Here is a 27,044-nt window from a genome sequence, read left to right as displayed (position 1 = left end):
TCAATCAGGTGCTGATTGGCATTATTGAAACTGTGTTGTGGTCTGTCCACACTCAATTCTGTTTGTACATCCTTTGATTTTTTAAAATATGTGTGGTCTAACAGTGGTGAGACTCCTACTTCTGGAACCTGTACAGCTGCATCAATCATAGTGCGTGGTACTGTTTCAAGGTCCTTTAGCTTCACTTGAATTCCTATGCTGCTACCTTTCTTTTGGGGAAACTTTGTCTGGCATGCGACTGTACTCTGACTGCAAATCCCAGTCTCCATTGCATATACTTCCATGTTTTCGACTACCTCTTCATACAAATCAGTTGCTTGAACCTACAATCACATAAGTGTTAATCAGTCAATGCTTGACTAATGACAAAGTTAACTACAGACACTCTACGATAACAGGATAAGCATTTTGATTGCCGCCATCCGGACTCAATATAGTCAAGGGAGTCCCAATGAACTACATAAAAATTTGGTAATTTACACTATTACTCAGACAACCACAGACTGAATGCTTATCCAGTATCGCATATTACTGTAGGTTTTCATCTAAACTTACTTCCACACATTCTTGATGCGCTTGACAGTCTTCCATTCATTCTTCCACAGTGTGTCTTGACGCATCATTATCTGCATCCCTTTGATTCTGTCGCTGCACATGCTTCCTCTGCAAGAGATACAAAAAGTAAGGCACATTAAAATTACACATTCACCTGAGTAGCGAGTAATTATTTGTGCGCTGAAGAGGTAATACAATTACTCACCTTGCGTTGCACAGACCGTTGCTCTGTCACAAGGTCTTGCAATGTAGGCTGCGTTTTACTCAGAAGGTCTTCAATAAGCTGCATGTAAAAAGTACATCCAATTAACTGTTGCAATTTGAAACACATGCAGTGCCAGTATCTCACTACGCAAACGTCAGTTGACTCATTAAACCTTTCATTGCTCCACTGATACTCACCTTCTGCTGCTGTTTCTGCTGCAACCGATGTACTGAAGATGTCCGTGTCTTGCTGTTCGAAAGTGAGAAAATTGATGGCACTGTCACTTTTATTAATCTCCGTATTGGTCGCTTGGGTCTCATCTCATCAGGAAGTAGCTGTTGCTGGTAGTCAAGGTGAAACTGGCTCTGCTCAAAGTGTTGAGAGCAGAGGAAATGTCGTGGCTTTGCACTACCCAAAACTTCCTTAACAAACTTCGGTATGCTACCAACATCTCTACCACAGTTAATCACCCACTGTCTACACAGGTTGCTATCCCGTGAAAACTGATGGAATGATACCCCCCGTGGCAGATTGTCTTGGCGCATACTACAGTTGATTGCAAAGCAGGAAGGCATTTTGACGATCACCTAATAAAAATAGAAATTACTATATCAAATCATACAGTACACACAATTCATGGTAAACTAGTTACACTCATGGATATTCATACAACCTGTAAGACTTAATGGTTAGAATCAATGTGCAATGAGATATCCAAATTTTATAATGGCTGCTTGTGTGACAGTCATGCAATGCATTTGTCAGTGTCACTTGCATCCGCCTTCTCTCTGCAATCAAAGTGTATCCTCGCGTACAGCCTTTACACGACACATGGAAGTCTGCATTTACTCCGATTTAAACTGGGGCACTGTAAACATCTACTTTTCTACATGAGCAATGTGAAAGCATTTTTCATTCAGGTGAATTTCTCCCCTTACCACAAAAACACTTTGTGCTACAAATTAATCAAATGACGCAGGATGGCATATAGCGATTGTATGCTAACTCTGAAAAGGCCTAATAACTTATGGATTCATTAGTCTTGCATAGGCAGTGTGACCGGACCGGTACATAATTAAGCCACTTAAAGGATGACATACACTTTTGTCTGCATGGTGTGAAGGACGTCAGTTGCACAGGTGGACATTCGCCAATGATTTAAAGTTGCTGAAATATTGCTATAAAAAAAGACAATCACCATCATGATATGCAACAGTGAAAACGGCTGTAAGTACGTACTCTGCTCTCAGAGCAGCATAAATTTAAGGTGATGGTAGACAGATGTACAAATGTACACATGACACATTAAGTATCCAATTCTATGATACTAACTTTATTAGTGTACAAACTTCATAATGAGGTAGCCTATACAGTATTTGACAAGTAAAACCATTTTTCAACTGTGAACAGGAAATGCACAGCTAACAATAGACATGTCAGTGTTCAGAATAAATCCAAAGTCCCTCAAAAGCTCTAAATCCTGTGTACGAATCATCATCTGCACATGGAAACTGTTCTCGAATTCGTGACACTACACAAGCGGGAAGCACCATTCGATTACCAAATCCCAGCCTTCGATTGTTATGCACCCACAACACATATGCACGGTACGCCACAACCCGGTACAACCTGAAATATAGAGCAATCCTGTGGTCAGACAGACTCAAGACAGACAGACAGACTCAAGACAGACAGACTCAAGACAGACAGACAGAGACAGACAACGTACTTGTTTGTCCACTGCGGTGGTTGATAACACCCTCTACGCCGACACAGAAGCCTGAATATAGTTTTTAAAACGTGGGTATAAAGGCATGCTGAGTCAAACTGTGGGTGCACAGTTATGCATGCATTGTGACCTGAAGTTGAAGTTACTTCTGCCCATTTTTCAATTGCTCGTGGAGAAGACACGCAACATAGGCATTCGAGTGACGTGGTCATCATTGTGCATTTGCCACATAGGCACCATGTCATACTTGACAGACTGCTGTAATCAGGGTCCGGCGAAGGCGGTTGATGCTGACCACTGTTGCACAAACGGCGCTGCTTCCTTGGCTCGCCAGGTCGATACCTTGGTTCAAATTGATATCCCTGTCTTGCACTATTTTGACTGTGCCCTGCCATGAGTACTGTTACAATGTGGGAGAGAAGAGCCAAAGGAAATGCATGAGAATTCTCCAATGCAAAAGAAATACATGTGTTCAGTGTTCCCAATATTGCATGCATGTACACATCCATATATATGACAGCCTGGAGGAGAAATCACCCTCACTGAAGACACCATTGACAGTGTTTCAGTTTGTATAATGGGCAAAGTAAGCTATATCTATCAGAAGGCATGTAATCACAGTACAAGAGGAAATTAAGTGACAGACTCACACACACAGACTACACACGCACACACACACAGACTCCACACACACACACACACACACACACACACACACACACACACACACACACACACACACACACACACACACAGACTCCACACACACACACACACACACACACACACACACACACACACACACACACACACACACACACACACACAGACTCACACACACACACACACACACACACACACACACACACACACACACACACACACACACACACACACACACACACACACACACACACACACACACACACACACACACACACACACACACACAGACTCCACACACACTACACACACACACACACAACCTCTTCTCTAGACCCTTAGTTTATCCGTCACTGGTAAGATCGACCTCTCTTGTTTGGCATATATTTCGTCGAGGTACACGACAACAAGGAAAGACTGTGGCTGACCAAGTTCACAGATGACTGCAAACTGGGTGCAATAGACTCTCCAGCAGACAAGCATCCACCAAATGGGGCCTCATAGCAACAGACAACTGGTGCCACAGGCATGGCCTCAAGCTACATGACAAAAACTGTATAGTCATCCCCTTTTGAAAAATAAATAAGTAAACACAAATTTAGTCTTCCCTCAGGCTCATAATTGAGTACAATGCCACTTTTGCGATGTACCTTACCAAACACCTGCAGCAACTGGAAAGACACCAAAAGTACCTCAACAAGAGGATCCAAGGGCTCAAACAGATGCCATATGCTACCTGGTTAAAGAAACGCCAGCTCTAGTCAGTGTCATACCGCCTGTTCAGAGGTGATCTGTGCATGACGTATAAATCCATGTCCAACCCGGAATTAGTGGACATGATGTACCTCAGAAAATCCAAATCACATCGAGCTACGTGCTAGAGACTAACCTCAGCATTGAAATAGCACATGCTGGAGGGACAGATTCATAACACAGAGGCTCCCTTCACTCTGGAATAAAATCCCAGTCCATGTAAGGCAAGTCCCTCATTGACTCTTCAAGAAGAATGTTGATGAGTGGATGTGGGATCCTAGGTTTAGCCCGGGTATCACTTCTGTGTCACTGTTAGACAGAGGCACAGTATACTAACCTTGAAAAAGGCCATAGCAAAATTAATTTAAAACTGGCGTCGAAAGCCAAACAACTTCTCCATAGGATTATAAATTACCTAGGGCAGATAGCCTAGTACTAACCTATGCACCTAACTCCAGTTATGCAGTACAGGGGCATGTACACGACGCGTGAACGGTCACACGCACTTACATTACATTTGGCCAGCATTACACAGAGAACTAAACTGACGCATGGAGGCTTGCAGAGAAACGCATGCCGATTTTCAATTTACCAAATGCCAGCATTACAGAGAAATAAAACGAGTAATGATAAAAAATCGTTCTACAATACAGCCCCCACAATATAATATAGCATCAATAAATACTAAACAGATACAGTAAACAGCAGCAAACAGGGTAGCAAGTGGCACATGCGCACACAAAAGGTATACAATCTATCAATGTGCAGTCAAACACTTCCGAGCACAATATAAGGTCTAGTAGTACAGAGGCTCCATGTATAATTAACATCTGACTTCATTACGAAGACTTACCTTACAAATGAAAAAATTCAGTCAAGCTGCAGGCAATGCAAACAGTGTTGAGGTCTTGAATCACGTTGACAGGATACACTCACTAAGAAAAAGAGTTCCACACGTTAGTCGGTCCGTTTTATTGTGGGTAAGAGTGTGATGGTCAAGGCACCTCATACATCACAAGATGGGTGCCTCATCTATACAGCATTCACATCAGGCTGTGGTTACATCAATTTGTGGGGGGGGGTCTACTGAAGAGTACAGCAAGAGCTATGGCAGATATGATGGCATCACACAACACTAGCCCCCTCGCTTGCAGTCACACACAAACACTAGCCCCCTCGTCACACACACACACAAACACTAGCCCCCTCGCATGCAGTCACACACCCAAGCCCGAAATGAGCATGCTTGTTTAGTCTGTTTTTTTTTTTGCTGTTTTCTGGTTTCATTCCGATTTAAGCACTAGTACAGCAGGTAATAAGCAACCTCAAGACCACTGAAAAGGCTAGAAAATTCAGTCAGGAGACAATTCATTTTTTGCAAAAGTCATAAATACATAGTTATTTGTCAATATGCAGACACAATACACAACTTGAAAGTAAATCTGAATGAAACCAGAATAGAAAAAAAACAGACTACAGAAACATGGTCAGTTCACTTTAAACCCCATAGTCAAGAGTAAAAAAGATGGATAACTCATGGGTATTGGCTTTTTTTTTAAGGTTATATCAAAGATTCTTTGAAAAAAAGACTGCAGCTGATTGAATACATTCCAGCAAAAAAAAAAAAAGACCAGTACTAGGCACTGCCTGCTTCAGATTGAGATGTTGCTTGAAGTATTTCAGTTTAACAGAAAACATTTAAATCATAAGCTTTGGAAGGCTCAGCTTGGATTTACAAAGCAAGGTAAACATAAAATGTGCAGTTGGCAAAACTACTAGTAACTGTAAACTTGAATTACCTTCAGTCCAGAGCTAGGTGGAAAAACAAGATCAAAATTGCCTTCTCATGCAATAGTGACAGTACACAGATTCTCAGATATATCCCACAAATTGTCTGAGGGTAACAGGTGTTACTCTTTAGCATTTTCACAGTGCAAGTAATAAGTCACATCTTGGGAAGACAGCCATTTCCCACACAGGTGAGACAAATTGTATTGGTGGTACCACATCCTTCAACCATTTCTTTATAAGATAGCAAGTTCACTTTCAAATGTCTTATTCATAGTTGCTTGTAACTCCAACAGTGAAAAGTACAATATAAATGTTGCTTTCACAAGGAATCTATTTCCATCAAGTAGTACACACACTGTTCTAGAACTGAGCCTCTATCTGCATAGGTATGTTATAAAAGCCAGAACTCCATGTACTTGCTGCAGGAGAACTCACAGCATTACATGCCCCATAATAACCATTTCACTACCATGCAGTCACAGTCTCTGATGATGCATCATTGTCCAACATAAAAATGTATAAGAATAATTAGATAAAATGATGTTTATGTAATGTCATCATATTCCTATAATGTTGCATCAGAGACTATCCATGTGCAACTAACAGTGGTTAAAACTGCCTTCCAGTTTAGAGCCTGATACAGACCACGCTCCCAAACCCAGGAACCCCACTTGGCCTTCCTGAGAAGACTGGAAAATATGAAGGTCTCTCCAAACACCTTTATATTGTGCGACTTCAACTACACAAACAGACTGGGAGCATTACTCTAGCTCCAACACCCTAGCCCAAAGCTTCCTAGAATTTATAAACTCTAATGCTATGGAACAACTTGTTACCACTCCCACAGGAGGGTAAAACATACTGGACCTGATCATTACCAACATGGGCACTCTATGCTACAGACAAGAAGTGGATCCCTCACTGGTCAGATCACACCATAAACTAATCTCACTGGATATTCACATCCCGACCCCACCCCCTGCCCAGAAAACCACACTGAAAAACTTCTCTAAATCAAATTTCACACTCCTTAAAAACGAGGTGGAATCCTTCAAAGCCCCCGGGCCTGTGGAAAATACGGCCCAGACCGCTGAAACCTTTATAAATGCATTATATGAACACCTTCAGAAATGCATGGATCATGCAATCACAAATAAAAAACCAAGACCCAATCCTCCAAAGGCAGACGTCCTGTCTGGTGGACCCCAGCTATAAACAAACCATACAATAGAAGGAGGAAGCTACTGAATGATAGAGCAAAATCCCAAAAGGTGAAGGCATCACTGATCAGTATTAGCAAAAAACTACGGGCACTCATAAAATTGTCTAAGACCAGCTTCGAGAGAAAAATTGCACAGGACACCAAGGATAATCACAAGGCTTTCTTTAGTTATGTTCGGAACCTGGGTGCTAATTCCCAGATATGCCCAGAATTAGTCCATAATGACAAAAAATACACTGAACCCACAGACATTGCCAACATCCTAGCTGACATGTTCAGTGCAAACTCCCCCCCCCACCCACCAAAAGGTCAAATATCTATCCCAGCAGAGTGCTGACCCCCTGACATCTGAGATGCTCAGGTAAGAGCCGCCCTCTCCAAAGCAAAGAACACAGCATCAATGGGACCAGACGGTGTCCCGTGCTGCGTCCTACATGAACTGCAAGAAGAGCTAAACCCAAATATAAAACTACTGTTCAATCTCAGCCTTACTACAGGATGTGCCCAAAGAGTGGCGTACAGCAACAGTGGTCCCTCTCCATAAAGGTGGTGCCTCAATGGATGCTGGAAACTTATAGCCCCATAAGCCTGACTAGCTTGGTCTGCAAAGCTATGTAAAGGATCATCATGGACCTCATAAATAAAGATACTGGGGACCTACAGACACTGGATCCTACCCAGTTCGGCTTTGTTAAGGGCAAATCCTGCCTCTTAAACCTGGTTGATTTATTTGAAACAGTAAGGCCATTGACGAGGGGAAGGTGGTCCACACAGCCTACCTGGACCTCGCAAAAGCCTTTGATACAATACCCCACTCGTGCATTATAGATAAGCTCACCAGCTTAAATAAACCCCTATGTCACTAGATGGATTGCAAACTGACTCAAGGACAGAACCCACATGGTTAGAATTGCTGGAGCCATGTCAGACTCCAAACCAGTCTGAAGTGTTGTCCCACAAGGCTCAGTCCTGGGACCTCTCTTGTTCGGTTGATATTTCTCGGAGGTACAGGCCAACATGGAAGAACTGTGGCTGACCAAGTTCGCAGATGACTGAAAACTGGGCGCCATAATAGACTCTCCAGCTGACACAAGCATCCTGCAAAAGGGCCTCATAGAAACAGACATCTGGTGCCAGAGCCATGGCCTCAAGCTGAATGCCAAAAAAGTGTATAGTCATCCCCATTGGCAAAAACAAAGTGCCCACAAATTACCACATAGTTGGTAATCCATTAAGTACAGAAGTAATTAGGGACCTGGGGACCTAAATTGATAGCACTCTCATTTGACAACCACGTGGTCATAGTGGTTAGAAAAACATTTCATATAGCTCACCTAATCATGAAGGGATTCACATCTAGATCAGGGGCTCATCCCACATCAGGCCTATAATTGAGTACAAGGCCACTTTTGGAATGAACCTTACCAGACACCTGCAGTAACTGCAAAGACCCCAAAAGTACCTCACCAAGAGGATCAAATGGCTCAAACAGATGCCATATGCTGCCCGGTTAAAGAAACTCCAGCTCAACTCAGTGGCATACCGCCTGTTCAGAGGTGATCTGTGCCTGATGTTTAAAGCCATGTCCAACCCGGAATTAATGAGCATGCTGCACCTCAGAAAATCAACATCCCATTGAGCTATGCGCTCGAGAGACTTGAACCTCAGCACTGAAATATAGGACATGCTGGAGGGACAGACTCATAACCCAGAGGCTCCCTTCAATCTGGAATAAAATCCCAGTCCAGGTTAGGCAGAGTCCCTCATTGACTCTTCAAGAGGAATCTTGATGAGTGGATGGGAGATCGTAGGTTTACCCCGGGTATCACTTCTGTCAGTGTTAGACAGAGGCACAGTATACTAACCTCGAAAAAATGGCATAGCAAAATACATTTAAAATGGGTGGCGAAAGCCAAACACATTCTGGCTATGCTTCTAAATGACCTAGGGCAGATTGCCTATTAGGAACCTATGAACATATTTATTACCCCAAACACAATTCAAGCATCATTAAAGCAAATTATGACAACTGATGCATATAAAACTTATTAATGTTAAATATTATCCTACTGCTAAATAAAGAAACTACATGTATACCAAGCAAAACTATCCAATATAATCACAATTCACCAGCAAGCAGCAATATCCAGTGCAACATGTAAACATGCCAATAGCAAGGCCATAAATGCACAAAGTACAGGCGAAATGGTGACTCAACATTCGGAACAATGGAAGTGATACCATGTTTGTGCAACACTTAAAAATACAGTACAAGGCACATTTCAGCACACCATCACATCTAGTACATTGTTTAATTACTAAATGTCTAAATACAAATTACCAATATTATACACAATGCTAGGTACTGAATACTGAGATGATAAATAATCATTTAATAAAACTTCACAATATTTCAAAATGGCTTTCAGTAAAAACGGACACATTGCAGAATTCTCTGCCCATGTACTTAGCATACAAGCCCACCTTGATTTCACAAACTCAATGAAAAAAGCATCACAATTTTTTTGATAATTTGTTTCCATGTTCTCGTGTAAGTAAAATTAACAAGCACCTGTTACACAACAAATCCACTTATCTAATTCTACCACTCATTTCACCTCCTAGTCACACACTTACATCGGTGTTTGGACACCTGACCCACTTTAAGTAAACATGAATTATCTCTTACTCTTTATTCTTCCTACCGGTAATTCTATATCTTCATCTCTCTACTGAATCTGTAAAATTCGTTTTAAGGTCGAAAGTGTACTCTATAGTAGCTATAATGTTCTTATTATTTTGCTATCATACTGTATATTTCCAGTTCTATATTCGGAACATTTTAACCAAGCGCCCGGACTAAATACGTAAACGGTATAAAAATACCAGTGTTCCATCCCAGTTATAAAATTAAAATACACATACTTGTGCCATCTGTGATCATAAACTTACAGTATGAAGTATAGGTACGACTGCACTTAGCTTATAACATTTCTTGTATTGTTAAATATTCTGTAATTTTCATTTCTTTAACAGTACTGATTTCTATCTGGAAACAGACACTTTACGACATTTGACTTTAAATGAAAACGTTCAAAATTAAAAAATGGTTGCAGTCACACACACTAGCCCCCTTGCTTGCAGTTACACACACACACACACACACTAGCCCCCTTGCTTGCACTCACTCACACACACACACACACACACACACACTAGCCCCCTTGCTTGCACTCACTCACACACACACACTAGCCCCCTTGCTTGCACTCACTCACACACACACTAGTCCCTTGCTTGCACTTACTCACACACATACTAGCCCTCTTGCTTGCACTCACACACACTAGCCCCCCTTGCTTGCACTCACTCACACACACACTAGCCCCCCTTGCTTGCACTCTCTCACACACACACACACTAGCCCCTTGCTTGCACTCACACACACACACTAGCCCCCTTGCTTGCACTCACTCACACACACACACTAGCCCCCTTGCTTGCACTCACTCACACACACACACTAGCCCCCTTGCTTGCACTCACTCACACACACACACACACTAGCCCCCTTGCTTGCACTCACGCACACACACACTAGCCCCTTGCTTGCACTCACTCACACACACACTAGCCCCTTGCTTGCATTCACTCACACACACACTAGCCCCCTTGCTTGCACTCACTCACACACACACACTAGCCCCCTTGCTTGCACTCACTCACACACACACTAGCCCCCTTGCTTGCACTCTGTATTGTAAAGGTTCACACACACACTAGCCCCCTTGGTTGCACTCACACACAGACACACACACACTAGCCCCCTTGGTTGCACTCACACACAGACACACACACACTAGCCCCCTTGGTTGCACTCACACACACACACACACTAGCCCCCTTGGTTGCACTCACACACACACACACACACTAGCCCCCTTGGTTGCACTCACACACACACACACACACACACACTAGCCCCCTTGGTTGCACTCACACACACACTAGCCCCCTTGGTTGCACTCACACACACACACACACTAGCCCCCTTGGTTGCACTCACACACACACACACTAGCCCCCTTGGTTGCACTCACACACACACACTAGCCCCCTTGGTTGCACTCACACACACACACACACTAGCCCCCTTGGTTGCACTCACACACACACACACTAGCCCCCTTGGTTGCACTCACACACACACACACACTAGCCCCCTTGGTTGCACTCACACACACACACACACACTAGCCCCCTTGGTTGCACTCACACACACACACACTAGCCCCCTTGGTTGCACTCACACACACACACACACTAGCCCCCTTGGTTGCACTCACACACACAGACACACTAGCACCCTTGGTTGCCCTCACACACACACACACTAGCCCCCTTGGTTGCACTCACACACAGACACACACACACTAGCCCCCTTGGTTGCACTCACACACAGACACACACACACTAGCCCCCTTGGTTGCACTCACACACACACACACTAGCCCCCTTGGTTGCACTCACACACACACACTAGCCCCCTTGGTTGCACTCACACACACACACACACACTAGCCCCCTTGGTTGCACTCACACACACACACTAGCCCCCTTGGTTGCACTCACACACACACACACACACACACTAGCCCCCTTGGTTGCACTCACACACACACTAGCCCCCTTGGTTGCACTCACACACACACACACTAGCCCCCTTGGTTGCACTCACACACACACTAGCCCCCTTGGTTGCACTCACACACACACACACACTAGCCCCCTTGGTTGCACTCACTCACTAGCCCCCTTGGTTGCCCTCACACACACAGACACACTAGCCCCCTTGGTTGCCCTCACACACACAGACACACTAGCCCCCTTGGTTGCCCTCACACACACACACTAGCCCCCTTGGTTGCACTCACTCTCACACACTAGCCCCTTGGTTGCACTCACTCACACACACACTAGCCCCCTTGGTTGCACTCACTCACACACACACTAGCCCCCTTGGTTGCACTCACTCACACACACACTAGCCCCCTTGGTTGCACTCACTCACACACACACACTAGCCCCCTTGGTTGCACTCACTCACACACACACACTAGCCCCCTTGGTTGCACTCACTCACACACACACTAGCCCCCTTGGTTGCACTCACTCACACACACACACTAGCCCCCTTGGTTGCACTCACTCACACACACACTAGCCCCCTTGGTTGCACTCACTCACACACACACTAGCCCCCTTGGTTGCACTCACTCACACACACACTAGCCCCCTTGGTTGCACTCACACACACACTAGCCCCCTTGGTTGCACTCACACACACAGTACTGAACTGTGGTCAGTTCCGAATTGCAGTGTAGAACTAGTTCACTACAATTGTAGCATTAAACTAAACGACGTCATCTCAAAGCTAATCCATTCAGAATTGTGTACTTCTCAAGCAGGTAACAAAACCATTGCCATTTTGTTACCGAGACAGTTCCAGCAAATTTGGCACATCTATATATGAACTTATATTAACTTTTTTGGAAATGTCATCAAATGCGGAAGTGATGTCAACTAACTTCCTTTGGCTCATTATAGCTTTTTCTAACATAGCTGCACTTCACTCACACCTTACTAAATAATCCCTCAGCATGTCCTCCTCTCTCATATCCCTCTACACCTGCTCTCAAACTGACCACAGCTAAGATCAGCACCTTCTTAATATTTATAAAACCAACAAAAACATTTGTCAAACTTCTATATAAAAACAGTGTCCCTAGCCTTGAGCAACCTCCCACCAAATATTCGCAACATCAATAGTACAGCCCATTTCAGAGCTAAACTTTAAAACTACCTTCCTAATTCTAGCTCCTGCCCATGTCAGGAACCCACTTAATACCCCCCTCACCCCGCCTTGCCTGTCTATACCACTCGTTACTCCAAATGTATCAGCCTTCCAAGACGTATAGTTTCTGTGATTGTAACTCTATTCATGCATTTATCACTAATCTAGCTCTTGATTGTTGGTATACTAAAATATAGTAGCACAAAACTAATTCTGTACTTCACTCAGCTTTCTACTACTCCAATTCCTAATATAACTACTGTTATTGTAAATATTTGCAGTGAGAACTATATAATTCTTCTTGCTGTTAAATGTTTTTTTCTTGCCTATGAATGCATGATATAACTTTGCAATAGTTTTTTCTTGGAATGAATGTTCATTGACATCCTGTATAATTTTTATTACTTGAGCTTTTTTCCTCTGGTCTCCACTGAAAACGGGCCTTTGGCTCAGCTGGAGTAATCCAGTTAACAAATGATAAAATAAATGAATATATACAGGTAAGGCCTTTTCAAAAAATAACCAAAATGTTGATGGGCTGTACAGGGCCAAATTAATTCTCAGGAGATTCTCCAATATTTGCTGCTAAAACATGCTCATCACCATCATTTCTATATCCATCACATTCTTCAGTTTGCCTCCACTACTAGGTGAACTTGATATGAATTATATCAATGTAATTACATATGTAAATTAGGATGCTTGTATCACCATTATGAATTTTTGGTATAACGTCTGCGTAGATGATACTTTATGGTTCATGATGCGATTGCTAGTGTGGTCAATTACTATGTCAATTGACAAGTTCTATTCAGTGCCGTGGCAGTCAATGGTTTAGGTACATAATTATTGCTAAAATATATAGATTCTGACAATGGTTCCATTCATTATGAATGCATGAACCAGACAAAAAATCTACCTGAAAAAGTTGATCCACAGAATTATCAAACAACTTTCTTAGCAGTTGCCCAGGATTGTGGTAGAGCGAAAATGTATTTTTTACCCTTTAAGATTAGGGTGCGATCTCAGAGTTGGTAGAAATAATTACCAGGGTGCATGCACGGGCAGTGGGCTTCTCCCCTTTTTTATTCCATTTTTTTTTTAATTTCTAGTCAGTTTCATTGTTTTGAGTTCGACCCTTTTGGGTCAATGTTTTTTGTTTCATCCAAAAAAAATCCATGCCAACAGGTGAAGTGAGGCTTGTAACAGGAAATACTGCTGATATTCATGCCCTTAATGACAAGGGCCAATGATACAGTTACTAGACTGGTTAAAAGGGGTTACCTCAGAAAAAGGCAATAAGAGGAATACTACTAAATAACTTAGATGCTGAACATGAACATGAAAGTGGTGAGAGAAGAAGCTTTCACGGGTTGAATCATATAAGTGAAGATAATGAAATCAAAATGAATAAATTATTCTCTGCGTTGAAGTACATTTTCTGGACAATGTGTTAATATTTTACATTACGTAACATTTTATCTTTGCCAGGATTATTAAATTTAGTGAAAATATTATGTTACAGTGAATCTGTTCCATTCTAAGCCTACCACCCTAGAAAACAAAAATGGGAAGAAACTAAGGGTAACGCTGCTCAATGCCAGAAGTCTAAATCTCAAAATGCACGCACTCGAGGCCCTTCTCAGTATGGAGAACATAGATGTCTGTGCTGTGACTGAAACCTGGTTCAAGGCTCCTGAGAGCACCCCGGCACTATCAGGTTTTACCTCATATCATGCGTTCCGGCCCCAAAAACGGGACCACACCACAAAAGGGGGTGTATCCATATTCATCAAGGATACCCACACCTCCAGGTTGGTGGCAACGCACGAAGCATCGGAAACCATCCAGGTGCAATTAAACATAGGCAAAACTGCTCTACAATTTGTAGCATGCTACAGGCCACCCTCTCAAACTCAGGAACCCCACACAGCCTTCTGGAAGACACTGGAGGGTATAAATGTATCTCCAAACACCATTATATTGGGTGACTTAAACTACACGAATATAGACTGGGAACATTACTCAAGCCCAAACTTTCTAGCCCAAAGGTTCATGTAGTTCATAAATTCAAATGCCATGGAACAATTAGTCACCGTTCCCACAAGAGGAGAAAATATAATAGATCTCATCATCACAAACATGGGTACAAAATGCTCCACACCGGAAGTATATCCCTCATTGGTGAGATCAGATCACAAACTAATCTCACTGGAAATCCACATCCCGCCCCCACCCCAAACAAAAAAGACCACAGTGAAGAACTTCTCTAAAGCAAACTTCACACTACTCAAGACTGGTGTGGTATCTACTGGTGTGGTATCCTTCAAGGCCCCCGAGCCAGTGGAAACCACAACCCAAGCTGCGGAAGCCCTTACAAATGCCTTCTACGAACACCTCCAGGACTGCATGGATCAGGCAAACCCTAATAAAACCAAGACTCTTTCCACCAAGGGCAAACGTCCATTCTGGTGGACCCCAGCCATAAACAAACTTTACAATAAGAGGAGAAAGCTGTTACATGATAGAGCAAAATCCATAAAAGAGAAGACACCCTTGATCATTCTTAGTAAAAAAATACGAGCACTCATAAAATCATCCAAGGCCAACTTTGAGAGAAAAATTGCCATAGATTCAAAAGACAATCATAAGGCCTTCTTCAGCTATGTTAGAAACCTGGGTGGAAACTCCCAGATATGCTCAGAATTAGTCCAAAATGATACAAAAATCACTGAACCCACAGACACTGCCAACATACTGGCAGACAGGTTCAGTGCAAACTTCACCCCCCTCCCCCCCCAAAAGGAGAGATAACTATCCCAGCGTAGTGTAGCCTCCCAGACATCTCAAATGCACAGGTGAAAGCTGCTCTCTCTAAAGCTAAAAACACAGCATCAATGGGACCAGATGGTGTCCCCGGCTGTGTGCTACACGAACTCAATGAGGAACTAAACCCGCAGATAAGGCAGCTGTTTAATCTTAGCCTTAACACAGGATACGTGCCCAAGGAGTGGCGTATGGCAACTGTGGTCCCACTCCACAAAGGCGGTGCCTCTACGGACCCTGGTAATTACCGCCCCATAAGCTTAACAAGCCTGGTCTGCAAAGCTAATGGAGAGGATCATAATGGAACTGGTAAACAAAGACATAGGGGACTTGCAGACATTGGACCCGACCCAGTTTGGCTTTGTCAAGGGCAGATCATGCCTTTTGAACTTGGTCGACTTCTTCGAAACAGTCACCAAGGCCATTGATGAGGGAAAGGCAGTCCATACAGCCTACCTTGACCTTGCAAAAGCTTTCGACACAATACCCCACTCGGGTATTAGAGAAACTTACCAGCTTAAATGTAAACCCATCTGTCACAAGATGGGTTGCAAACTGGCTAAAGGACAGAACCCACAGGGTTATAGTTGCTGGCGCCATGTCAGACTCCAAGCTGGTCACAAGTGGTGTCCCACAGGGCTCAGTCCTTGGCCCCCTGTTGTTCGGCATCTACTTATCAGAAGTACAGGCAAACATAGGAGGACTATGGCTGACAACTGTGCGCCATAGTGGAAAGTACATCGGACACAGATATCCTTCAGAGGGGTCTCACGGAAACTGATAGCTGGTGCCAGAGCCATGGCGTGAAGTTAAATGCCAAAAATTGTATAGTCATACCCTGAGGGAAAAACAAGGTAACCCCAAGCTACCATATAGGTGCCAATCCACTAAGCACAGAAGAGGTTCAGGGACCTGGGGACCCATGTTGACAGTGGCCTTTCTTTTGACACTCACATTGCTAAAGTGGTTAGAAAGACCTTCAACATTGCCCACATGATCATGAAGGGATTCACATCCAGATCAAGTGAGGTCATTGTTCCCCTGTACTCTTCACTTATCAGACCAATGATAGAGTACAATGCCCCATTCGGGATGTATCTCACCCAACACCTGCAGTAATTGGAAAGACCCCAAAAGTTCCTCACCAAAAGGATAAAGGGACTCCAAAATCTGTCATATGCTGCCAGACTGAAGAAACTACAGCTCTATTCAGTCGCATACTGTCTGCTCAGAGGTGACCTGTGCCTGATATACAAGGCCATGTCCAACCCGGAATTAATGGACATGCTCCACCTCCAAAAATCAAAATCTACCAGATCCACTAGAGCAAGCGACTTAAACCTTAGCACGGATATAAATAGGACATGCTGGAGGGATAGATTTTTCACCCAGAGACTCCCTATGCTGTGTAATAAAATCCCGGTCCATGCGAGGCAGAGCACCTCGCTGGCTCTGTTCAAGAGAAATCTTGACCGGTGGATGGGAGATCATAGGTTTTCCCCGGGAATCATCTCTGTGTCACTGCTGGACAGAGGCACAACAAACTAATGGGCACAGTATTTTTAACATAAGGGGTGGCGTAAGCCACAAAACTTTGGTGTAGGCTTATAAATGACCTAGGGCAGATAGGTAGGCTATCACTTATTTCAATTAAAAGAATGTGTGAATGTACAAGATATGATACATGAAAATCTGTAATGAGGTTAATATAAAGACGGAAATACCAAGAATTTTGAATTAGTATAATTACCACAGGTATTGTTGAATGTACGAAATCTGTTTTAAATGGCCCCAGCCAAAATTAGACATTGGTTAAACCAGGAGAAAATGTAAAAGCAAGGATTCAAAATCAAATACTTGATATTAGGTATAAAAAGATTTTAAAACATGGTTACAGTGCATGCTGTGGTGTTAAACAACAACAAAGTTAATGATTTTAATTTTTTATGTTGTCTAATGCCTATTTATAAGATGGGCAGAACAGTTATTTGTTTTCAATCAATGAGATAATAGAATGATTTTATCTCTCTCTGTGTATCTACCTACCAAACGATTTTCATTTGGTGACTGGGAGTTCTGACTGGTCATAGAACACCCTTTCAGTGGAGGTCCTGACAGAAAAGCTCTGCTGGTAAAATACAAGTGGCAATGTAAGGCAACAGAGGTTATTAGTGCCATCTTTCACAGCTCAGCACTGGGAATGACTCACAGTGGCATATTGTGCTGGTTTGCATTGCAGAAAAGAATATTAACTAAAAGCCTACATTCATGCTGGTACTATTTTCATATTTAATACATTGGTATGAATAGATTTATACACTAGCATTAACTGGCAATGTTTGATTCAATTTAAAATGAGATGTTAGTTACTTGTATGTGAATTGGCATTTCTAACGGATGATATCATATTTAAGTGTTCTGTTTGTACCTCTGGGAAAGCATTATGCTGAAGTGGTAAGGTGAATTAATTCATTATGGCTTTTATTACTTCACAGTTGCTGTATGAGTGTGTTTGACTTGTGTTCTTCTTTTATATAGTGTGATACTATAAAAAACTGTAAGAGGCTGATGTGAGTAATGGTCATGAAAGAGTAAGATTCGCAGCATCAGATAGCATTTTGTAGAGAGACATTTATACTTCATTGACATTGCAGTTCAGAAACTAATGTAGTGTCACATGCAGCTTTAAACAGATGTGCACTATACCCCTGCAGTCAAAAGATGATGTGCTGTTTCTTATTTTAGTACTGAGATTAAGCAGTACAATACAGAAGGAAGAACAAGACAATACACCAAGCTGCACCTAAAAGCAGTTTAAAAAAAAAGAGTTTAACATAAAATTGGTTATTTTCAAAAAAAATCAACTAATTTTGCAAACTATATAAAGGACCCTCGTTCAACTACGCATAGCTGTAATTGCTTGGCCAAGGCAGTCTCTGTATCAAGCAAACATTAAATCAATTAATGGAATCAAACATGGTTCAGACTGGCAACTTGAATCCTGGTGCATCAGTTAATCAAGTCAGTCACTGTTTATCAAACTTGAGACCTGACAGAAAATTAGGAGTGTCAGTCAATTAAGCATGTACCATGGTTTTGTCAGATGACATATCTGCTGACACAGTGATTGCTTGAGCCAGTACTTTCTGGAATCTTGTGACTATCGACTTGCAGTTTCCTGAATTGTCTGGAACATTAGAGCAATGTGTCATATTCTGCCTTTTAGTACCTCTTTAACTTCCCAATGTTTGCATTACATTCATAAACAAAGTGCTCAACACAAGTACTTCCTCTTTTATACTATGCTGACTTGCTACACAGGCTACATTTGAAAAGGTAATAGCACTATGGTTCAGCGATCATTCAATAACACAGCCTACTAAGACTACTATACTACTAAGACTACCAAATACACTGTTGAATGAAATTCAGTCCACTCCACAGCTACTTAGTACGCACGTGCAAACGATCTGCACCACCGACGCCCCCCACCCCCCAGAACACATAACCAGAACACATAACCCAATAAAATGAGCAAACCACGAACCCAAGAGTATTCCAGTACAATACCAATCTAAGACTACTAAACTACTACTACTAAGACTACCAACTACACTGGTGAATGAAATTCAGTCCACTCCACAGCTACTTAGTACGCACGTGCAAACGATCTGCACCACCTACGCCCCCCACCCCCCAGAACACATAACCAGAATACAACCCAATAAAATGAGCAAACCACGAACCCAAGAGTATTCCAGTACAATACCAATATAAGTAAACGTTAGAATATTGTCACTACTGCACTCAAAGTAAACCGCTGTTCCAGAAACACGTTATCCTCTCATCAAGCTTTTCCAAATTTTCAAGAAACCGTGCATTACACCACAAGAACTAGAAATGCGCTCACACAAAAATCGCACCAAGGCCAAGTTAAAGCAGGCGGGATCATATCAATCTGGCAATGAAAAGATCAGCCACGTGCTACTACCGCCATCCATTAGTACCACAAGAGCAAACGGTAAACTAAGTAAGCCACGTCAATTGTAATAGGACTATCACTCACCACTATACAATCGGTAGCAATGTTTTGCTCCATCTCTTGCGTTTGCTGATAATGTATAGAGTACAACACTTAAAAAGGAAAGTGAAGATAGCAGCACGCCTTCTTTCACTCCCAAACATCCAAGCATGTGATATTTACAGACAAATTAGGTACTTTTGTGATGCTGTATCGTTTCCACTTATTAATTAAAGGTTTCTACGCGTGAGCTGCTCACAAATGTTTTGCATTTCATCGTCCGGTACAATTAGACCTACCGCCCACTCATTTTTTTGTTTTCTTTCAGTTGCATACATACTATATAAGCGGGCATACCTCTTGACCTCCAAAAATCTAAGCAAATGCATTTTTTTATACAATCAAAGGTCTTGTAAATAGTAGACCTTATATAGGCTGCAGTAGTAGTAAGGTATGCACCCTAGTGACTCCACGAAGAACACCATTACATCTAGGAGTTAGTTAAATCGAAGAGTCTAAATTTAATGCACAAGATGCATGAAATCATCAGTCCCTACCCGATTCACTTCATTGAACAATATAACTACAAGCTCTCACAAAACCTACCTGAACGTGCCCTACACTCACATTGCACTAAACAGTATTCATATCGACTGCTTTGGCTGACTTGTGCTTGCACGTGGTAAACGCTGACGCACATTTTGATTTAGGATCATAGTACTTTATCATGGACTCCTGATAGTTTTATTTTTATTACAATTCCTACAACACTACGACAAAAGCACAAACCAGCAAACAAAAGCGAATGGATCATACTACAAATAAGTATATTAAAACCAGCATATACTCATAAGTTTCATTGGACTTACAGTTAGTAATAAAAAAAGCGAAAGGAGCACACTAATTAAAAAAAATTAACAGAACTACGACCGCACTACCACTAATTAAAAAGCAATATTGACAAATGTCCAGAACTATGACCACACTACGACAAATTAAAAGTAGTATTTAATAATGATATAAACGCATGGGCTTTACATTTATATTTTTATACATTTATGTACACTAAACTTTTAGTTAAATATACTAAGAACACTTACCCAACACTCAAGAAGATGCAGGCAATACAGTTGCAGCAGGTCCTTCACAGAAAATGGAGCCAACACGATTAAATTCGAGATGAAAAGAAGTTCCACACTGCAGCTACTCCTTTTATTAGGGTTATAGTGGGCTAGCCAAGGCGGCAATGATGTCACGATGTGGGCGGATCAGAAGGGCTTCCATACATCATGCAAATAAGGCAGAGTTTACGTCACTTTGGGGGAGGATACTTCCTGGGATCTACTCGAGGCAGATGTGACATCATTATTTCAGAGCCGGAAAGCCGTTTTTCATTTTGTTTTTTAGAACGGAAACTAATACAGTACGGAGGGTTAGGAAGGTAAGCTGTAAAACAGTTTTCGTGATTTTTTTTTAAAGCTGGGGTTATTATTGTTTTTGGCCTGTAGCACATAAGGGGGACTTAAGGAGACAACAGGTAGAACTTTTCTATTTGTTATCCCATTGTTTTCCTTTAAGCCTAGCCAATTATCCCTTGTGAGACTCAAACCCTGCACTTTGTGTTTGTAAGGCAAACACCTTAACCATTAGGCCACCCTCCCAACCCCATGTATGCATTTGTAATTTGCAATACTGTTAGACTGGTCCAGTCTTTTTTTAGGTTAAAGGTCCAGGAATGTGAGTGTTTTACTGTGGCTTCCATATAAGGATTTCTGTACATATGCCCTACAGTTGTACGCATTCAGGTTCTTAGTGACATTACTCTCCACTAGCTTAATTGGTTAGAGTTGGCACAGTGGTCCGTGATGAGAACACATACCCCCGGATTTGTCAAGCCCTGCACGGTGTGCAGGATTAGTTTAAGAGCACATCTAGGCAATATGGCTGCCGTGTGATCCAGGAACGAGCTCCCGGCTTGTGCATGTGAGCTAAACTAATCCTGCACGGACTGAGCTCCTTTATGCAAATTACCTCATTTACAGTTGAAAAACATGCAAATGAGGGTAATTTGAGATCCAGGAAGCTGGCAGCTGTCCGTGCATGAATAGTGTAGTCTGCAGAAATGTACTCTGTTAGTAACAGAGTGCATTTCTGCAAACTACTAAACGGAGCCATGACAGCTCCAAATAAAAGTTGTATATCATGTGTAAGGCATGCTAAAGGCCAAATATATGGTCATTGGCATGCCAAAGTGTTCCGAAAAAAAAAAAAATAATTAATTTTTTTTTTAGCAGATTTCGGCTGTTTAAGTGTAGCACAAATGCTTTTGGGCTGAAAACAAAACAAAAAAACCCCTGGAATAAGCTTCCTAACCTAAATCACTATTTTGCCATTATACTCAATGGCAGGCAGAAGACAACATGGCCAGGGAGTAATGGTTGCTAAGGGTGAAGCCTCAGTGTATGACATGTAACTATGCATTAGCAGGCAGTCCTATGCAAATGATGAGTCTGATAGTGAATCACAGACTTCCCTGCAGGTTTAGCTTGCACCCAAGCGTGTAGTAGCATTAAACCATGGATTAAGCCTTAGAGCTAGATGACTTCACAGGGGGGGGGGGTCTCATGTAAGGTGTAAGCTTATTGGAGACCTATGGCCCAGGTTTGCCCTCAGCTAAGCAAAGCTAAGGCAGGGGGTGTGTCCAGGGCTGTCTAATCTTAACACCAAGAAAAGCATGGTGTACACAGGTAGGATGAGCCGAAATCCTGTAAAAGGTGCTTACACGCACCAGGTGTAAAAAAAAAAAAAAAAAAAAAACAGAAATAGCAACTCCGGTCACATCTGAGCACTGTGTTTGTGCTGCGTGGTGCGCCCCCGGGCTTAAACAGGAAGGCAATAGGAAGGGAAACCAGCAGTATGAAGGTAACCAAGGATAACTAGCATAGCTGGCAGGTGAAATGTATTAGAATCAGCCAATTACACATGCTTCAGCCCAGCCCAGCCCAGCCCAGAACACCGCTATAAACTATGCAAACCCCTTCTCTGTTTTTTCCCATATACTCTACACCAATAGTGTGTACAAGCGGGGAAATTTTACCTTACGAAAGCAACAAAATGATAGGGGCTGCTTTTGCTCTCATAAATCAACATGTGCAAAAGGTTGAGGGTGGTGAGGATGAGATTGCTGTCAACCAACCCACAAGGAGGAGACGGAGAAGTGTTCAGACCCAGGGTCACCTACCCGGGGCTACATGAACTGGAGATAGTGGAGCGCTTTAGAGTGGACAGAGACCTCCTACAGCAAATTGTTAGCTGTGCCGGCCATGCCTCACACACAGAACCAACAGAGGGAAACCCATCCCAGTGGCTACCAAGGTATGTCTAGGGCTAAGAATACTAGCCACAGATGCCTTCCAAAGGCCAACTGGGGATATCATGGAGATCTCACAAGCATCAGCATTTAGGGTATTCCACCAGTTCCTGGATGCCATGTCAGCACATGTCAGTGAGCGCATATTCTTCCCCACCAGTGTTAAGGTGTTAGCCAGCAATATGCATCTCTTCCACCAAATAACAGAATACCCTGAGGTAGTGGGTGCTATAGGTTGCACGCACATATGCATCAAAGCACCACCCGGTGAGCAGGGAAAGACCTATTTCAACCGCAAGGGCTTCCCCTCCATCAGCTACTAGGTCATGTGCGATGCCCAGGGCATTATAATGAATGTGTGTGCTGGCTGCCCTGGAAGCTATCATGATTACCCACATCTGGTGTTTGACACAGCTGTACCAGAAATTTGCCAGTGGGGACATCCCTGTCGGTCATTTAGTGGGGGATGCTGGTTATGCACTGGAGCCATGGCTGATGACACGCATCAGAAATGCACACACACCTGAACAACAACTCCATAATGAGGCACACGCACAAGCAAGAATCATAATAGAGCATGTGTTTGGGATGCTTAAGTCACAGTTCCTGTGCCTGGACATGTCCGGTGGAGCTTTACAGTACTCACTAGCTACATGTACTGAAATTGTCATGGTATGTGCCATGCTACACAATATGATCCTGCGGAAACAGCTGCAGCAGGGACAGGATGGGCCAAGGCTACACAGCCCCCCACCATTGTCTAGGCCTGCACAGGCACAGAGCGCCTCAGAGGAGGAACAACCTGAGCCTGTCCCAGTATGCAGAAGGAGGTGTGCCCAGTATGCCTTGGCCTTGGCAAAGAGGCAAATGCATAGCACATACACTCACACAATAAAGACCCAGGGAATGACACCTCACTCTGACTTGCACATATACAGTAAAAGGGATACCAAACATGACGCTACCTGTGCTTTACCATGTATAGGGAGTGTACTATGTGCATCCGACATGGTCAGCCCTCCAGCACCATCCTCTGTACTGGCACAGCCACAAGGTAAGTCGCTCTTCCTACGAATTGCTGAAAAGAGTAGTATGTGTAGTTACTTGTATCTATGGTATGGATGTGATCACGCAAGGGGATTGAGTGGCTGAATGGGATGCCAGCAGATAGTAGACACCCCTTCTGGCAGCATGACATCTGTAACAAATACTGGTGTCACCATAGTAGCTAGTACTAGACAAGGTGACAAAACCCACTGCAGGAAATATGCCGGGACACATGGGTGTCCATATGACACACACATGCCAGTCAGGGAGTCTCTCATGCCCAACAACAGTCTCAGCCAGCAGGACAGCAGTAGACGGACAAAAAAGGCAGTGCTGAGGCCTCTGATTGATGGCTGTGTAGAACATCCCACCCCACACCTACACAGACACACTACAACAGGTCAAGCAGTGGGATGTTAGTTCAGAAAGGTAGGAAGTCAGAAACTTATATGTAGGTCAATCAAACCTAAGACCTGTAGTACACTCATATGCCTCTGGTCAACATGATAGGTTCAGATACAGAATGAAATGGAGTACCTGACATACCAGTGCAGTCATAGCAAATGTGTACAAGTGGCAGATGTGCCCCCCAATCCTGTGCCGAATCTTGAAACAGTCAGGTATGCTCCCCCCAAATCCTATGCAGAAATGTAGTAACAGTCAGACATGCTACCCCCCCAATCCTATGCAGAAATGTAGTAACGGTCAGATATGCTAACCACCCCAATCCTATATATAAATGTAGTAACCGTCAGATATGCCCTTCCACAATCCTGTGTAGAAATGTAGTAACAGTCAGGTATGACCCCCCTAATCCTATGTAGAAATGTTGTAACAGTCAGGTGAGCCCCCTTATGATGTAGACATGTAGTAACATGTATGTGTAGGTATAATGCCAGTGGAGCACAGATTACTTGAGCTGGCCAAGGTAGCAGGTTAGATCATAGTATTTGTAACATATGCAGGTATGCATGTGTTAGTTTGGTGTGTGTGACGTTTTGTGTGTGAGTGGTCAGTATGTATGCATGTTGAGTTGTGACCTGGTGGCCATTGCCCACAAGTGATAATGACAGGGCCACGTCCTCACAACCATAGTGCCAAAGACGATCACCCCCAGTATAACGCATGCTAACAGTAAGCAATTGTAAATGTATGGAGGTAATGTGTCATCAGAAAGATGGACATGGCATGACTGTTGGGCCAGATATACAATCAGTACACAGGGAAAGGTACCCCAGGCATACAGTATATAGTGTGTAAGTGTGAAATGGACACACCCTTGGAACTGTACATACAGGTATGCATCTCAGTATCTGGCCTTGTAGTAGGGAATGCTGATGTCATCTGCTTGAGCACTTGCAGACCACAAAGGTGATAGGGCTGATGTCCCTGCACAAGCCAGCATAACTGGAATGTCCTATGCATATCTGCGAGTCAGATGCAAGTAGTGTCCATAGCACAAATGCACCCAGATAACCCAAACACCAACTACAGGGACCTCTCTGGTCGTATCCCTTCTGTTGGGAGGAGTACAATCTGACCCCCACAAGTGTATGGCAACATGAAAAAAATGCAGCATGCAGTGCAAGTATCCCATGCTGCTGTGTACCTAGCTGTAAGTAGCATCCTGCTACCATACACACCACCTGATCAGTACTAATAGAAAGTATTGGCATGAACACCTAGCACAACTACACTGTCACCCCAGGGGAATATACTGTATGGCAGTCTGGGACTGTAGAACTGACAGAATGCACTGGCCTGCTACAGCTGGCGTGCATCACCACCAAATAGCCTGCAGGCCTCTGCCAAGCCCTGTGTCCCACTCATACCACCAATGTATGTTATGTAATGGACACCCAAATACAAACATAACACACTCCACACAAGTCATATGCAAGGCCATGTGGACAAACCACAGTCACATGTCCACCTTGTCTCACTGCATGAACTGTGGACCAACACCAAAACACAGCTGTGATGTGGTGATAACTATAGGGCAAGTATCAGCAAATGTATGCATAATGTATGGATGAGGATAGAATAATCAAGGGGTGGGGGTGGGAGCATGGGCAGCATGGAATATGCAAGGTCCAACAAACAAAGCCTTGATCACATACTATCCCTGGTTGCAAACATAATAATGGGTGGCTACAAACCTTGCCCATACACCACAATAGGGACAGTTCCCTAACTTATGAGCCCTGCCTCTGGGTAACCTGTGTGAATCTACAGCTGTGAGGTATTGCCACAGCAAGATAAGGCCATACTGTCATTTCAGTGGATGTACAGGTATAGGATCCTCTGCCAACACTGTACCAAAGTGCTGAACTGGATGCACAGATTCAGCAGCAGGTGTCTGCAGCTCATCCCCCAGAATGCCATAACCTTCCATGAATATGTAGGTGTCTGACCAAAATACTGGACACAGCTGCATTCAACCTGTGTTCCCCAGTGTATCACTGTGAGCAAAATTGTCGACCTGAAGACCCATAAGTGTAGAGCACAAAGTCTGCACTAAAGTACAAACTACCTAGATGTGATCCACACATTCAGTACAGAAGGGCATACTTGGGCATACTCACACACTTAAACACATGAAGGCCATGACTGCAAACACCAGTGGACCAGACATATCTGGCAGTTGCAGTTGTTAGTGCATACACTTGTCAGTATGCACCACTCATGCCTTGCACACACACTGGATGGGAATACAGACATATATGTCAAGACAACACACTAAAATAAGACATAGATGTGTGGAAGAGTTCACTGTGACAAGGAACCATCCAAGCCTGTCCCACACAACACACAGCCAAAGGGCCCCTAACACATGAGGTGCAGATGTCACCCACTGTAGGTACTAGCCTCTAGTATCTGTCAGCATTATAGACTATGTGGTTCACGTGCCAGTAGTGCAACATGACTGTACAAGGCAGTAGTCATCTAGTAGCTGAAAGTACTTAGGCCTCTAGTATCTGTCAGCATTATAGACTAGTGTGGGTAGC

This window comes from Protopterus annectens, chromosome 8.part0 (assembly GCF_019279795.1).
Source record: "Protopterus annectens isolate FY-2018-M chromosome 8.part0, PAN1.0, whole genome shotgun sequence".
Taxonomy (NCBI): domain Eukaryota; kingdom Metazoa; phylum Chordata; order Ceratodontiformes; family Protopteridae; genus Protopterus; species Protopterus annectens.
Note: the sequence above shows the minus strand (reverse complement) of the source record.